Source organism: Elgaria multicarinata, chromosome 20 (assembly GCF_023053635.1).
Source record: "Elgaria multicarinata webbii isolate HBS135686 ecotype San Diego chromosome 20, rElgMul1.1.pri, whole genome shotgun sequence".
In the NCBI taxonomy this organism is placed as follows: Eukaryota; Metazoa; Chordata; class Lepidosauria; order Squamata; family Anguidae; genus Elgaria; species Elgaria multicarinata.
The window spans coordinates 16211446-16227120 of NC_086190.1; the positions used below are offsets into that span (position 1 = coordinate 16211446).

General features: G+C 44.9%; 1 protein-coding gene across 10 annotated transcripts in view; it reads left to right on the top strand.

The window, feature by feature from the left end:
- Positions 1–15675, top strand: part of KIF1B (kinesin family member 1B) — a 137537-nt gene that overhangs the window by 22275 nt on the left and 99587 nt on the right. The window lies entirely within an intron of this gene.

The window sequence follows — 15675 nt, forward strand, 5'->3', positions numbered from 1 at the left end:
TGCGTATCAGTTTTGCCTTTCTGTCTCTCTTTTTCTGAAAAATAAAAATTTCAGAGTGTCGTCGTATTCCACCATAGTGAGACTTGGACATTTTTTTAAAAAGTGATCCAATATTCAGAGTTGGATCCTACATGTTTAATTAGAAGCTAATTGCAGAAGTTAATTGCTGCTGGTCTCATTAGAGCGGCCAGGGAAAAACTGCATGATGGAAAATATAAGGTCTTCTCTGGCCTCTTGATAGTAACTACAATGAAACAGAATGTGCAAGATGGACTCCACCTCAACATTTGTTATTTATTTATTACATTTCTATACCGCTCAATAGACAGAGCTCTCTGGGTGGTTCACAATAATTAAAACCCTTCAAAGTATAAAACAACAGTATAAAACCATAATATAAAATATTCACTGAATATTTATTAAATCTGCCATCTATAAGTTTGGATGGGAGAACTGGAAAAGATCATTCATTTAGCACTGTCATTTAAGCAATGATGGGTTTGACTAGGAGAAGATGTACAAATACACCAGTTGATGCAATTGGTTGTCCCGCCTGCTGTCAGTTAACCTTCCCAAAGTCTCTTGGAGATGTTACCATGTGCGATCCCATTTCTTTGTCAACTGAGACTGCTTTGTGGTCTTGCACTCATGTGTGCGCTATCATCAAAGAGGGGAAGGCCATCTTCTATTTAGACCTATGCTACAACTGCATCCCCAAGTGAATAGAGAGCCTGGATTTAAAAAAAAACATGAAACAAATCACACTCCTTTATCAGACTCAGTTGTGCTAACTTGCCTTTAGCAGGCCTTGTATCTGCTTTGGGCTTTATTTATTTATTTAGAATATTTATATACCGCTCCCCATTGAAACATTTCGGAGCGGTGTACAAGGTAAAATGAAAATAAAAACAGAATAAAACAGTTAAAACAAAATGTAAAAAGAAGCAAAAATCAGAAATCCAAGGCTGCATGTTAAAGAAAGGCTTCTTGGAATAAAGTTGTTTTCAGGAGGCGCCGAAAGGAGTACAAGGTCAGAGCCTGCCTGACCTCCAGAGGCAGGGAATTCCACAGGAGGGGCGCCACCATGCTGAAGGCTCTTCCCCTGGTGGATTCCAATCAGAGGATGGATCTAGGTGGAACCACCAGGTGCAGGCCCTCGGATGACCTCAGTGACCGGGCAGGGTGGTAAGAGAGAAGGTGCTCTCTCAGGTATCCTGGTCCCAAGTTGTTTAGGGCTTTGTACACAAGTACAAGAACCTTCAACCTGGCCCGGTAGCGAATAGGCAGCCAGTGCAGTTCCCTCAGCAGAGGAGTTCCATGCTGGAAAGGGGCAGCTCCAGACAGCAGCCGAGCTGCAGCATTCTGCACTAGCTCCAGCTTCCAGAGCAGCTTCAAGGGCAGCCCCACATAGAGCGCGTTGCAGTAATCCAATCTTGAGGTTACCAATGCCTGTACCACAGGCATTGTAGGGGGTTGGACAAAATCTCAGTCACTTTGGGCTCCCTAGCTTTTTCTTGACATTGGGACATCTTGCAGCTTAAAACAAAAATTGAAAGCTAGGTCACTTTTCCTTAAGGGACACAAGTGGGCTCAAAGATTTACACTTTAAAAACAATAATTGGTGTTATGAGTTTGAAAAACGCTCACACTCACACACCTTTCTATATTAAAAATAAGCATGCTATGGGAACTCCAAACACTGATAATTTGCAAAGTTCCTTTAAAAAAGGCAAACAGTATTTAAAGCTTTTGAAACAAGAGAGGAGGGCCTGTAGCTTAGTGGTAGAGCATGTGATTTGCATGCAGAAGTTCCCTCTTTTCTTGAAATTGAATTTTTACTCAGGACCAAAGTGGTTTGACACCAAATGTGAGGTATATACATTCTTCAGATGAAGCTGCATTCCAGTTCTGCTTAATGGTCGGTCTCTCTCTCTCTCTCTCTCTCTCCTTTTCTCTCTGTGTTTTCCTTTGAGTGAAAAACAGCAGTTTGAACAAAAATCAAGGGCACATCCTTATGCAACAGCAAGGCAGCTTAATTAAAAATTAAATCCAAGCTCTGCATAATTTAGTGGTTGAAAATGGCATGGTGGGCCGGTCTTGGCCTTTGCATTTTGTTTACTTAGCGTGGCTGGGAAATAGATTCAGTAAAGGCTTAGACCTGCGGACTTCGAATGGATTGTTTAAAGATTTCTCTGCTCAGGCCACCGTGCTCAAGACTTATCTGCCTTGTAGACGTTGGTTTCCAGAGGACGAAGATGGAATTTAAAGAGGTTGTGTCTTTCTTCGCCTGGTTGTCAGGAAGGATTGGATAGTAGCACTGGAATGTGTTTGAGAGAGGAAAGGAACACATCCTGCTCTGGACTGCTTCCCAATTTCAGGCTTCCAGTAAGAGTTCTTGCTGATATTATTCATGGTGAGCAGCTAATATCTATGCTAAACACACTTACACACACACAAATGCAAGGAGAGCCCTGCTGGATCAGGCAAAGGAATAATCTCGTCCAGCATTCTGTTTACACAGTGGCCAACCATCTGCCTGTGGAAGTCCACAAGGAGGACATGAGTGCAGCAGCATCCTCCCACCCATGTTCCCCAGCAATTGGTTTACAGAAGCATATTGCCTTCCGTACTAGAACTAGTAAAAAACAAGACTTCCTGGATATAGATCAGCCTTTCCCAACCTCGCCCCTCCAGACATGTGGGCCTACAGCTTCCATCTCCTTCAGCCAATTGGCCACATGGCTGGGAATGATGGGAGCTGTAGTCCCACACATCTAGAGGACACTGGGTTGGGGAAGGTTAGTACAGACAAAGTCACAAGAAACAGGTCTTTGCTTCCGTTCTTGTAGCTCTCTAAGGCAAAGGCTAAGGCTTGGCTTCAAGCAAATTGCAGAGTTTTCTAACGGCAGTGAACTTTGGATTGCGTCGTATTCCATACCTTGCTCAGCCAGAGACTCCCTGAGTGAGCTCTATCAAGGATTAGGTGGTCTTTAAAAAAAAGCTATTGAGCAAGGTATGGAATAACAGGCAAAGGTTATAATAAGCAAGAGGACAGCAATTCTAGAATTTAAATCTTCCACTGGGCAGGAGTCAAGAGCTTCGCTTAGAGCTGCTTCGTAATTTACATGCTGACTTCGCACACTCTTTAGGTGGTTGATCATTATTTTTTAATGTTTCTAAAGCACCGAAATTGTACTAAGCACTGTACAAAAGTCAAAAAACAAACAATGCAGTCGCTGCCCACAGGCGTACTGTCTAAAAGGGATGTAAAGGGAAGAGAAAAACAAGCAAATGCAGTCGCCAATTCTTCAAGTTCCACGGTGGCTTGATTGGAAATAGAGCAAAGGAGGGTGGATCCAAATGGCAGCTGGTCTCTCAGCTGTGCCGACGGACAGGTTCCTGTTGTCCCATTTCCAGTTGAATTATCTACCTCCATTCTCCTCAGAATGAGCTGGCCTTAAGCTGGGATCATGCTGTAACGGTACGATAATGCCTTTAAGAGAAATAAATCACATAAAAGTCTGCTTACTGCATAGCAGGGTACAAGCAAATGCTCCCCAAATTTAGCTCAACAAAGTACATACTGCTGAAGGACAAAGAAATCAGAAACTGATCTTTGTTTCTCAGGTTGCCCTTTACTACTGTGGCGACTTCCTTAGTCTTAGTAGAAAGCCCTTTGAATATGCTCTCTCAGGAACGTCCAGCCCTTTTTGGGGTCGGTGGACATCTTTAGAACTTTGAGAGTGTTGTGGGCACGCTCAAAAATGGCTGCCATCGGGATGGGGATTGCCCATTCATAAAATGGGCATGGCTGGTCACATAAAGACTCCAAGAAGGCAAAAGTGTGTGTGTGTGTGGGGGGGGGGGTGACGCTGAGCTCCAAAACAAAATCACTCCTTTGAACCCAAATATAGATGGCACTGGTGGGTAGCCATTTGCTTTCCAGCATGCCCCCCCCCCCGTTTATTTATTTTTTAATCTTTAGAAATAAAATCAGAAGTGGCAGTGGGCCCGGTGGGTGCCAAGAGATTTCTCTGCGGTCCCATTGGTGCCCATGGTCTCCACATTGGCAGCCTACGTTACTAGTGATGTGCTCCCTACTCTCAAGCCCTGCCTCTCCCACATTTGAATGCCATGCACTCGATCCAGTGCTGTGTGGCTAGGTGAGAGTGCCGATTATATGCCAACATAACGGGGAAGGCAATCCCACTGGACTTGGCTCTAGAAATCAATGGAAGCCTGTTTTGCAAATCGTTTTCCAGTGGTTAAGTGTGGATGCCACTCAGGGGCCTCTGTGATGGTTAATGCTGCATGAAATGGCAGCATAAAGGGCCACCCCTGCTCAAAGCCGCCAAGTTCTCCGAAACAGGTGGCCGGGGTTAGCCGCCGTGCTCAAAGTTGCTGTTAGTGCCACCGTGATGGAAATTAATTATAGCTGAGACACAAAAGCATCCGAGGGCTGGTTTGCAAACAGAATGGTTAATTGCCACGTTGGGCCTTTGGAAATCTCAGATAAACAAATTTCTTCCGTTTTAAAAACAAGCAGTTAATGTGGGCCCTTGCTGTGAGTGCCTGCCTTGCTGCCTCTCTCTTTTCCGTGGGGGTGTGTAATTAAATTATTAGCTGAAGCGCTGCGCGTCCAAACTGTAGAAACTAAAGATGGGTAGGAAAGGAAAATGGGACAGACGCCGACACCGTAACGGCGTTGAGTTATTGAGCCTGCAATGGGTTCCACGACAATATTAACTGAGGCTATCCCAGTTGGCCATATGAAATCTATTAACTCGTTTGGGGAGTCTGCTCAACCTTTGACCTGTTCCTCTTCGGCATTACCTGTTCCAGGTACCTGCTGTTTATGGTGGTTGCTGGTGCCCCAGTTTCAAATGACGGCGTCTTCTGCAATACTCTGTACACACAGTATCATAGAAACATGATATAGTTTTTAGAAACCCGACGTTCAGCTTTTAGATTTCATGGCTGTTTTTATATATTGTATTTATTCTGCACGGAGCAGGGTTCCAGGGAGGGGAATTTCCTAGCCCCGTCTGGAGTTGGTAGAGATTGAACTTGAGACTTTTTGCAAGGCAGCGGACGTGCTCTACCACTAAGGTCTGGCTGCGTCCTCCACAGTAAAGCAACCACTCAAGCCAACTGAGAATGATACAGGGCTGGTGACAACCGGGGAAAGAATGAAGCTCCCTTGGCCTTGTATTGTGTGAATAGCTGCCTACTGAGCAATCGAGCTCTAAAGCTTTCTCTTAAATAGCTAGTGCTATTTTTATTCTGCCTTGAATGTGATGCAAGGATCTTCCATTGACTTCATTATCTGCCCTTCTCTTCATCCATACGGCTGTATAATTATAGCACTCTACGGGAAATGCTGGTCTCCATGTTCATCTCAACACTTCTTCAAAGAAAGATACATTCTGTAGTTTTCTGTCTCTAGTCCATTTCTTTCTTGTCTACAAAATGGCTATTTCACATTGGTCTGTGTAGCTCCAAGGATTCTGTCTCTGCAATTGTCCCTAATGCTTTAATTTTGTGTGGGTTCCGCTCTTCATTTCCCACCATGTTTTGGATCCCAAACGATCTTACCCATGGCCATCTTGCTCACAGTGCATGGCTCTGTGCAACCGTTTGCTGACTCAGTGCCCGAGGCTTTGCTGCTTTAGGTGCCTTTGCCAAATGAAGTTTGAGAATTCACTGGGAGCAGTAACGTCACTAGCTGTGTAATCCATCAAATCCATCAAGCCAGGATTTGTAAACCTTGATTTGTGGTTCTGGATTGTGAAGCCAGGATCTCCAGTTTGGACACCATGCTAAATAAACCCTTCCTGGTTTGTTTAGTACCCACACTAGCAGGGAGGAGCAAAGTGGGAATGAACAGGCTAATTCGTAATCAGTTATCGTTTCTGGTAAGTAGTTGGCACAAAATTGTCTTTATAGCGGAGTTCTCTGACTGCTTTAGTGGATAAAAATGGACAGACCAGTACCTTAAGAGCCACAGTTAGGATATTAAGTTGCAGGGCAGATTTAAATCTCAGTTCATAGAATCATAGAATCATAGAATAGCAGAGTCGGAAGGGGCCTACAAGGCCATCGAGTCCAACCCCCTGCTCAATGCAGGAATCCACCCTAAAGCATCCCTGACAGATGGTTGTCCAGCTGCCTCTTGAATGCCTCTAGTGTGGGAGAGCCCACAACCTCCCTAGGTAGCTGATTCCATTGTCGCACTGCTCTAACAGTCAGGAAGTTTTTCCTGATGTCCAGCCGGAATCTGGCTTCCTTTAACTTGAGCCCGTTATTCCGTGTCCTGCACTCTGGGAGGATCAAGAAGAGATCCTGGCCCTCCTCTGTGTGACGACCTTTTAAGTATTTGAAGAGTGCTCTCATGTCTCCCCTCAATCTTCTCTTCTCCAGGCTAAACATGCCCAGTTCTTTCAGTCTCTTCAGCAATCAACTTCACTGAGTGTCCTGGGACGAGTTAAAATATCACTCAGTATAACTTAAATCACAAAGCTCTAGTGAGAATGAGAGAAAAGAGATTAGACAAAAGTAACTGGAACAAACTAGGAGATCTTCATTACGTTTTCTAGATGGAAGTGTTGCGAGTCATGCGCTCTCGCAAGCAACATATTCAGTTAAAAAGCCAGTCCTTACATGAAATGTTCCTGGGACATTTTGTGTTGCTGCAGATGGCGTTTGACTGTCATTTTAAGAGGCTGCTCTTGTTCTAACCTGGAAACCAAAGAGTGGCAGCGTTGGGATACTTAAAATATCTCGATACGTATTATCAGAGCTAGTGCATCGTGGTGTGAGCACCTGCACTTTTGATTCTTTGTTTTCTCAATGAAACGAGGCTAGGCTGTTGCCATAGAAATGCCAAACTGAGAATAATTGACTTCCAAGGTTCTCCGTAGGTTTGTGGATGAGTCAAGTGGCTGCTTTTATGAAGCATTCCTATTTATATAACCGTATGCATCAAGTCACGCCATAACTGCATTACAGGTGGATTTATTAGTGTGTGATGCTTCATATTCCAAAGATAAAAACTTTGACCCTGTTCAGATGACACACTAAGCCATGGTGGTTAAGGATTTTAAGCTAAACATTATGGCTTAGCATGTCATGTGAACCATGTTTTAGCATGTCATGTGAACCATTCCTAACCATGGTGGCTACATAACCACAGTTTAAACATGCTCACTAACCATTTGCTGCAAAAGAGTTAGCGGCATAACCATGGCTTAGCATGTTGTCTGAACAGGCTCATTGTCATATCTAGCTGGCCGTGGGTATATGTTCAGGATTACAGGCCATATTGGAATCCCAGTGACCACATTTGCATAGCACAAGCCAGAATTCCTTAGGATTTTGAACAACCCAACTTGCTGGTGGGTGGTGCTCAATCGCTCCTGCTTGGCTTCTCTCGCAAGTAGGAGTGGCTAAACAAACCATGGACCTGGTCATAAGGCATAATTTATTCTTGACTTATGATTCTGGCTTGTCTGTGGAGAGACAAGTCAGAGTTCCGTGTTCACACATCACAACAAATAAACCACGGACTGAAGATCTGTGGTTTGTCTAGCTCAGGAGGCTCCGGGAAAATTCTAAAGCTCTTGCCAGGAAACTCATACTTGTGCTCCAACCCTCAAAAGGAGGCTTTTGGGTTGTGTATGCTTTGAGAGACAGAATGGCTGCATTCAGACAGTCCTACAAACTTGCTGTTGAGGGCAGGGTTTTGTACTGTTCAGTGGGCTTAATTCATTACTTCCCGTTTTTGTCAGACCAGAGTTTATCATTACATCCACACATCAAGACTGTTCAAAATAATTATTTTATTGCTTCTCTTTCTGAGATGATTATTTTGTTCAAATACATCTGTATAAAGTAAAGATTATAATGGAGCTAAGCGTGGGATGTTAATATTTGCAGCTGAGACATGTGATAGGATAGAGCTTTTTCCGTTTTTCTGACTTTTCATTGCAATCTCTCTCTCTCTGTCTCTCTGCCACTTAATCTCTCTCCCACCCCCGTTTCAGGCAGAGGGCTTCTAGTACTAACAGCCAAAAGGCAGTGTGCAGCTATTCTGTCTTCTTTAACAGTTTTTTTTTCAGGCAAGGAAAAAGACGGAAGGAACAGTGTGAAAACATGGGAGGGCTGCAAGTGCAAGATGACATCATCTGGACACCCCCTCTCCTAAAAATTCCTTGAACGAGGCAGTATGACTGTACGATAAAAACCTCATCTGTGGAAGCACCCTCTCCCTCTTTTAGTGAAACATTTTAAGAAGGGAGGGGCTTCTGGTGGAACCTAAAGGATTTTATCCTAGCAACTAATATGGAAGAAATTGCCTTATAAAATAATTTATGTCTTTTGCAATTCTGCAAACTCTCTTCAGTTGGCTTGTCTGCATCCTCCTTTCAGTGTTCTATAACCTTATCCTCTGTGTGGGTGTTTCTTTCCATTATCCAGTTTTCAGAGTTACCACAGATATTGGCAATAAACATCCAATTGCTTTTAAAAACAAGGAATACAATTGCTCAGGAACCTATTTTGTACAAGTCAAGAGTACCGTATGATCATAGCCATGTTCTGATTGAGGTGCAAGATGGGTTAACCAGACCAAAGGCTTGTGAAAAGATGCAACCTGCAGTCTTGATAAGAAATGTTTAAGAACCTGCAGCAAAGTTTGTCCATAACACTCTGCAATCTTCTAAAGATATTTAGAATTCCAGAGGAACTACTTGTAGATTTGTTATCACTTTGAAGTGTCAGAAAGTAAATTGACATATCAGAGGGAACGGTGGATGTTTTCCTGTGGTGCAATAGAGTGTTGTTCAAGTGCTAAAATAGTTGCATTGTTTAAATGTTTCTGTGTGCACTATCCCTTCCCATTCTACTTCTAATTTCCTACCCCCAAATCTCTGCCTCCTGAGTAAAAAAATCTGTACCGTATATGTCCACTACCAGTTGTCTTTTCTTGTGGGTGTATGTCAAAAATATTCCCCCTGAGGCAAGTAGCGGGTATCTCAAACCTGATGCCATACTGCTAAGCCAACCTTGTCCAAATAGATTAGTTTGCCTTGAGCCAAGTAAGGCTGTTTACTGTTTAGAAAGGAGTTGTTTGCCTTGAAGCAACCACGATTGTTTTGTAGAAGCAGAGAGGTGTAGGTCCAGCCATAGAGGCAAGCCAGGAACCCGCCGACGTGCCCAAATACCAAGGATGTCTGCCCCAGTGATAAAAATATATTGCGGGGGAGAGTGTCTATCTGGACTCCTGGAGGAGGCATACAAAGGCAGCTTAGCAACTCGTCAGCTGTGTGATTATCCTCTACAGTCCAGGGCAGGGTGCGGGGAGTATTTTTCAGTCCAAGAGCCATGTTCCAATCTGGGAAAGGTTTCAGGGGCAGGGGGTTTACTGCATGCCATCTGTGGTCATGGTCAAAGGCAGAGCAGGTGTGACCAAGTGGGATACTTTCTGCTTTTAAGCCTACTCAGAAGCAAGCAGGACAATCTTCTGCTTATCTACCCAGAAGTAAGGAGGAGCTGCATGTCTACCCAGAAGTAAGGAGTAGAAGCCTCAGAAGTCAGCAGGACTGAATTGTGCAGCGACTTCTTCCCCAGGCCCTGTCTTTTCTCCCTGGCAGGGAAATAAGCTTTTATCTCTGTTCAGCAGCGGAGGTTTTCCTTGCTAGGAGAGGCAGCCAAGACCTGGGGGGAAGCTGGCTGGCTGGATAGGGGATGTCCGGAGCCTGTTCCTGTAGGCCAGAGGTGCCCCATCCTTGGTCCATGGGATGCAGCCTTCTGACCACATAAAGAAGTGGTGGACAGTGAAAACAAAACTGAGACAACCAGATTCCGATTGACAGGAGATGACTGAATAGGTTATTGTTATGCTGCCCCAGCATACAAAAAGATCATGGGAGGGAGGGCAGCAAGAAGTTGGTTTACTAAAGGCAGCAGAAACAATAGTTGCTCTTGTGGCGTCTGTAAAGACTAACAGGTTTATTGTGGCGTAAGCATTTGTGGGCTGGAGCCCACTTCATCTGATGCATGAAGTGAGAACCTCACTCGCCAGATGTGTGCACCCTGCGAAAGATACCGTGTGTGACAATTTTACATAAAGCTTAAATGTATACATGATAAGCACAACCACTAGGCCCTGCAGTAGTAATAGGTGATAACACCTAAGGTGTGACATGACTCTTTCTTTTGATTGCATCAGGCCTGCAGTGGGAACTGTCACTAAAAGAGCAAAGAACAAATGAACCAAAGACCTTGGGCCGTCCCCTGTGCCCAGGTTGCAAGATGTTCTTATTTAATGACGCTCTATTGTTCATCTTTGTGGATGTAGGTCAGGAGTGGGCAATTTGCGGCCCTCCAGATGTTTTGTTGATTTATTTAGAATTCTTATACCACCACCCTTCCTCTAAAAGGAGCACAGCGTAGTTCACAATATTAATAAAAGAAGTCGCCCATAAAACCATGCTATCACATTCAAACAATTACAATTCAATAATAACACCATAGTCCTGTTCAGGTGTTCTAAAAGTGGTTGAGTCCAGTTCTGGGCTCCACAATTCAAGAAGGACGCAGACAAGCTGGAGCGTGTTCAGAGGAGGGCAACCAGGATGATCAGGGGTCTGGAAACAAAGCCCTATGAGGAGAGACTGAAAGAACTGGGCAGGTTTAGCCTTGAGAAGAGAAGATTGAGGGGAGACATGAGAGCACTTTTCAAATACTTGAAAGGTTGTCACACAGAGGAGGGCCAGGATCTCTAAAAGTGATTGAGTCCAGTTCAAAACTGCCATCTTGGCCCTGTGGGGAAGAAGAAGGACCGAGGGGAAAGGAGCAGGCAGAAGTAACATCGGGGCCTGCTCCTGCTGGACACTCTCTCTCTCTCTCTTTCTTTCTCTCTCCTCCCTCCCTCCTTCCTTGACTCCTTTTCCTTGTGTGTCATGTCTTTATTAGATTGTAAGCCTGAGGGCAGGGACTGTCTTTTTTGCTAAGTGTAAGCCGCTCCGAGAGCCTTTTTTGGCTGAGGAGCGGGGTATAAGTATGATAAATAAATAAATAAATAAATAAATCTCTTCTCGATCCTCCCAGAGTACGGGACACGGAATAAAACTTCCTGACTGTTAGAGCAGTATGACAATGGAACCACTTACCTAGGGAGGTGGTGGGCTCTCCCACACTAGAGGCCTTCAAGAGGCAGCTGGACAACCACCTGTCAGGGATGCTTTAGGGTGGATTCCTGCATTGAGCAGGAGGTTGGACTCGATGGCCTTATAAGCCCCTTCCAACTTTACTATTCTTTGGTTAAAGTAAACACGTGAGGAGAGGGAGCACGCTAACTTCACCTTCCTCCTCGCACATTTCTGTTACCCTCTACTCAGGCTCTCCTCTTCAGAAAGCCTCCTGTATTTGTGGATGCTTTCCACGTGATTGAAACCCCCAATTTGATTGCTCTTTCTCCCACGTTCCCTTTCCCCACTTTCAGAATGCCTGAGTAAGGCGTGCGTTTTGGATAAATGTGGTAGCATTATCCTTCTCTGAATCCGAATTCAAGGTTTTGTTGTTCTATTTCTGGGAGTTGAGCGTAGCTTAAGTTAACGTTCCTGAAGATAACGTGTTTCCAGACTCCTCAGAAGGAGGTTGTGATATCAGGACCTGTTATAGTGAAGTGGAGGGAGACCAAAATTCCAGTCTCGCCAACCGGCCTCCTTACGCTGACAAACCCATTGAAGTTGATTTGCAGACCAATTGACTGTTTAGCAAGATTTAAACAAGGCTGCCAGATGGGTTTGTTTATCCTTTGCGTTGATGGTTACTGCACCATCAGCAACAGTCATATGCAGTACCACATACCTCTGAATACTAGTTTCTAGGGAACGCAAGTGGGACAGCGATGTTGCACCCATGTCCTACTTGTGTCCTTCCCCTAGGCACCTGATGCTGGACTGGATAGGCCTTGGGTCTGAGCCAGTAGGGCATTTAGGTGCTGACAGTAGCCTTAGTATGAATACTAAACTTACTTTTGCATTGCAGATGGCCTCTCTGTGACAGTAGCTGATGAATGGGTTAAGCAGGGAGGGTGTTTTCGCAGGGAACGCATTCTTTTGGGCGCTTCCTGGTTTGTTTTGTCTTTCAAAATGCTATTCAAAGTGTGTGAGTGTGGATCTCGCTGTTCTGGTTGGGATAGTTGCAGTACGAGGGATTCCTTGGGTTCCCCGTTTTGTTTTGATTCCATCGTTCGTGTTGCTGTCCCTGTTGCTACCCAAACTCACATGTCGTCTTCACCCCACTATGCGATGGTGTCCTGGTGTCAGCGATATTAATCCTTGGCTTGGCCTGGTTGCCAGCATTCGTAGGTCAGGGGTGCCCAGCATAAGGCAAAACCATTAGCTGTAGAAATGGCAAGGAGAGGTGCGGTAGCAACGGTTGCTATTTGTGTCTGCCCACAGATCCCATTCCCATTCCAACGCCTTTGACAGTAGGAACACAGCATCTATGGAAGATACAGTAGGGCAGGGGGCAGGCAGGAGTGCTAGAAGGCCACATGTACAGGGTGGCAAAGGACCAGAGTCCCTTTCCCATATGCGCCATTCCCTGCTAACTGCAGAACGCACGTTGTTGGCTGGCCAGCACACTGCCGGTCCCAGGACGGGGTAGGAGACTGCTTGAAACCTGCAGTGCTGATTTCTCACAGGTAGATAGCAAAGAAGTTATAAGGCAATAGGTAATACAAAAATTATATAAAATTTAATACAAAGTGTACTTATCAAAATTAACACTTAATATAGGGTGACCCTATGAAAAGGAGGACAGGGCTCCTGTATCTTTAACAGCTGTATTGAAAAGGGCATTTCAGCAGGTGTCAGAGTGAACAGATCTAAAAGAAGGCAGGGCTCCTGCAGCTTTGACTGTTGTGATGAAGAGGGATTTTCACCAGGTTCTCCATATATCACACAGAGGAGGGCCAGGATCTCTTCTCAATTCTCCCAGAGTGCAGGACACGGAATAACGGGCTCAAGTTAAAGGAAGCCAGATTCTGGCTGGACATCAGGAAAAACTTCCTGACTGTTAGAGCAGTGCGACAGTGGAATCAGCTACCTAGGGAGGTTGTGGGCTCTCCCACACTAGAGGCATTCAAGAGGCAGCTGGACAACCATCTGTCAGGGATGCTTTAGGGTGGATTCCTGCATTGAGCAGGGGGTTGGACTCGATGGCCTTGTAGGCCCCTTCCAACTCTGCTATTCTATGATTCTATGATATACAAATGACACCTGCTGAAATTCCCTTTTCAATACAGCTGTTAAAGATACAGGAGCCCTGTCCTCCTTTTCATTATTAATATTAATATTTATATAGCGCCATCAGGTTTTCATATGCTCACCCTACTTAATATAAGTTTCCAAGGGCACTTATTATACACATTCAAAGCCAATAACACAATAAAAATCGTGCTCAATCATCACAAAAAGCGTATGATTGTACACGAGAGACGCAACGTGCTCAAGCTTCCAGCTCTTACTGCCAGTAACTAAGCCTTGGAGAGGCTTTGCCAACTTCTAGAATGGGATAAGGTGGGGCTACAAAAACAGTCACCAAACCACCAAATGATCAGTGATTGGAGGAAAGCGAGTGAGGCCTGGGGAAAGGGGCGTGGCCCTCTAAAGTACCCGGGAGGGCTGGATTTGGCCTGAGGTCCTGTACCCCTGGTTTTGGCATAATGCCAAGCCCATGGTTTGTTATAGTTCCTGAACAAACGTCCTCTGACAAACCATGATTTGCGAGTGGCCACCAAACCAGGAACTGAAACTGTGATTGTTTGTAAACCACAGTTTGGGCAATCTGTAGTTTGGCATGACATCTGAATGGGCCAGCCATACTTGGGATGTTGCCCTATCCTCAGAGGCCAGTGTTTGGGAATAGCATCTTGGGATTCTCAGAGAGGGAAGGAGAAGCGAGAAACGGCACAAACTGTGGTTTGCCTGGCCTGCAGCACTGGCATAGTTATAAGTCTCAGCTAAGTTTATCGCAAACCGTGGTTGGGCATTATATCTGAACCAAGCCAAACTAGTGAAGGTATTTCCCTTTCAGCCTCTCTTCGTGGAATGTAGCACATGTAACACACTCTCAGGAATCTTTAGGCGTTTGCTTTGTAATTTCGCCCATCTGTTTCTGCAGGATGTCTGACCAGAGAGATTAATAACAGAGTGACAGTCTGATAGATTCTGTGTTGACTTTCTGTCTTGCTTACATTTTCTTTTGTAGCTTGGCAGTGAGTTCGGAGAGGCCAGTGGGTCATTTTTCTTGTTTGCACAAGCCACGCAGATGGCCATCGCACAAAAGGAAGGGAGAGAGAGGCGAGTTGCACAGACAATAGGGTCACATCAAACCTTCATTGTCGAGTCAGAGGGTGAAGCATAGGTGGATGCGTGCAAGATCTGGATTTTAGCCAGCTATATGAGGGGGAAAGAGTTTACCAAACAGTTGGAGACTCTCTCTTTTCTGTCTTTTAAAATGTCAGTTCTGTTAACATCTCCGTGTGAGCGCTGCTTATATTTTGTCTGCAGAGGAATGTTTTACTATGCCATCCCGGTGTGTTAATCCTTGGAAGGTTCTTGTGGCCTTCTTCAGGCTCTCTTCATTTGCCGAATCTCGAGTCTCTGAAAGCAAATCCGTGGGCCACGAGCCTTTTTATCTTTGTACTGTAACATGCGTTTCAAAATCGGCTTGAATGGTCCCGCTGTGAAATTCCCAGGAGCCCTTGAGCTTTTCATTACTGATGCGCCTCCAGCTTTTGTGTTAATATGTGTGTGGAGGGGTATTTTGGGTTATAGTTCAAAGGAAGATACTCCTCTTTGCCTCGTTGAGAAATTTTCGCTAGTCAAAGGCAGGATGACCTAGTTTTTGCCTCTGTCCCTCTGCTTACTGTGAATTTCTTACATGGTTAGTGTGTGTGTGTGTTTTCCTTATGAATAGGTGTACCTTTCCTCCGCCAGTTTCAAAGGCATTGGCCTGTTCATTGCTGCCTTGTGAGCCCGTGATGCGAAAAGCCTTACATAATCCAGCATGTAGGAACATTTTTTAGTTGAGCTGCAGAATAGGTAGCAAGCTTTTCAAAACTGGAAGAGTCTTCCTGGTCCCGGTGCCTTCAGCTTCATTCTGCTATGCCTATTTATACATTCAAAATATTCTATAACCTTCTTTTTTGTTAAACACTAAAGGGGGATTAACAGCAAGATCAAACATGACTGCTAATAAGCAAACAAAAGAAAAGAGATAGCAGATTATAACAAAGGAAAAGCTAATATATGCTGGAGCAGCCCCCCCGCCCCCTCATTTTGTGGTGGTGGAGAAATTTGGAATTTTGAGGGAGCATTGTGGGCACTCTCACAAAAGGGCTGCTTCCCCATTCATAAAACGGCTGCCGTGGTCACAAAACACCTCTTCCCCAGAAGGCAAACTGCTGAGGCTAAGAGAAAGGTGACTTGCCCCAAAACCAAAGTACAAAGCAGAGGTGGGGGGGCTGAGCTTCAAAACATAAAAGCCTTTTGAACCAAAATCAAGATGTCACTGGGAGGGCAGCACTTTGCAAGTTTGCGCCATGTGTTCTGGTGTACCAGCACGGCAAAATACTAAGTTCTAAGGTTAGCGCTATTGCCA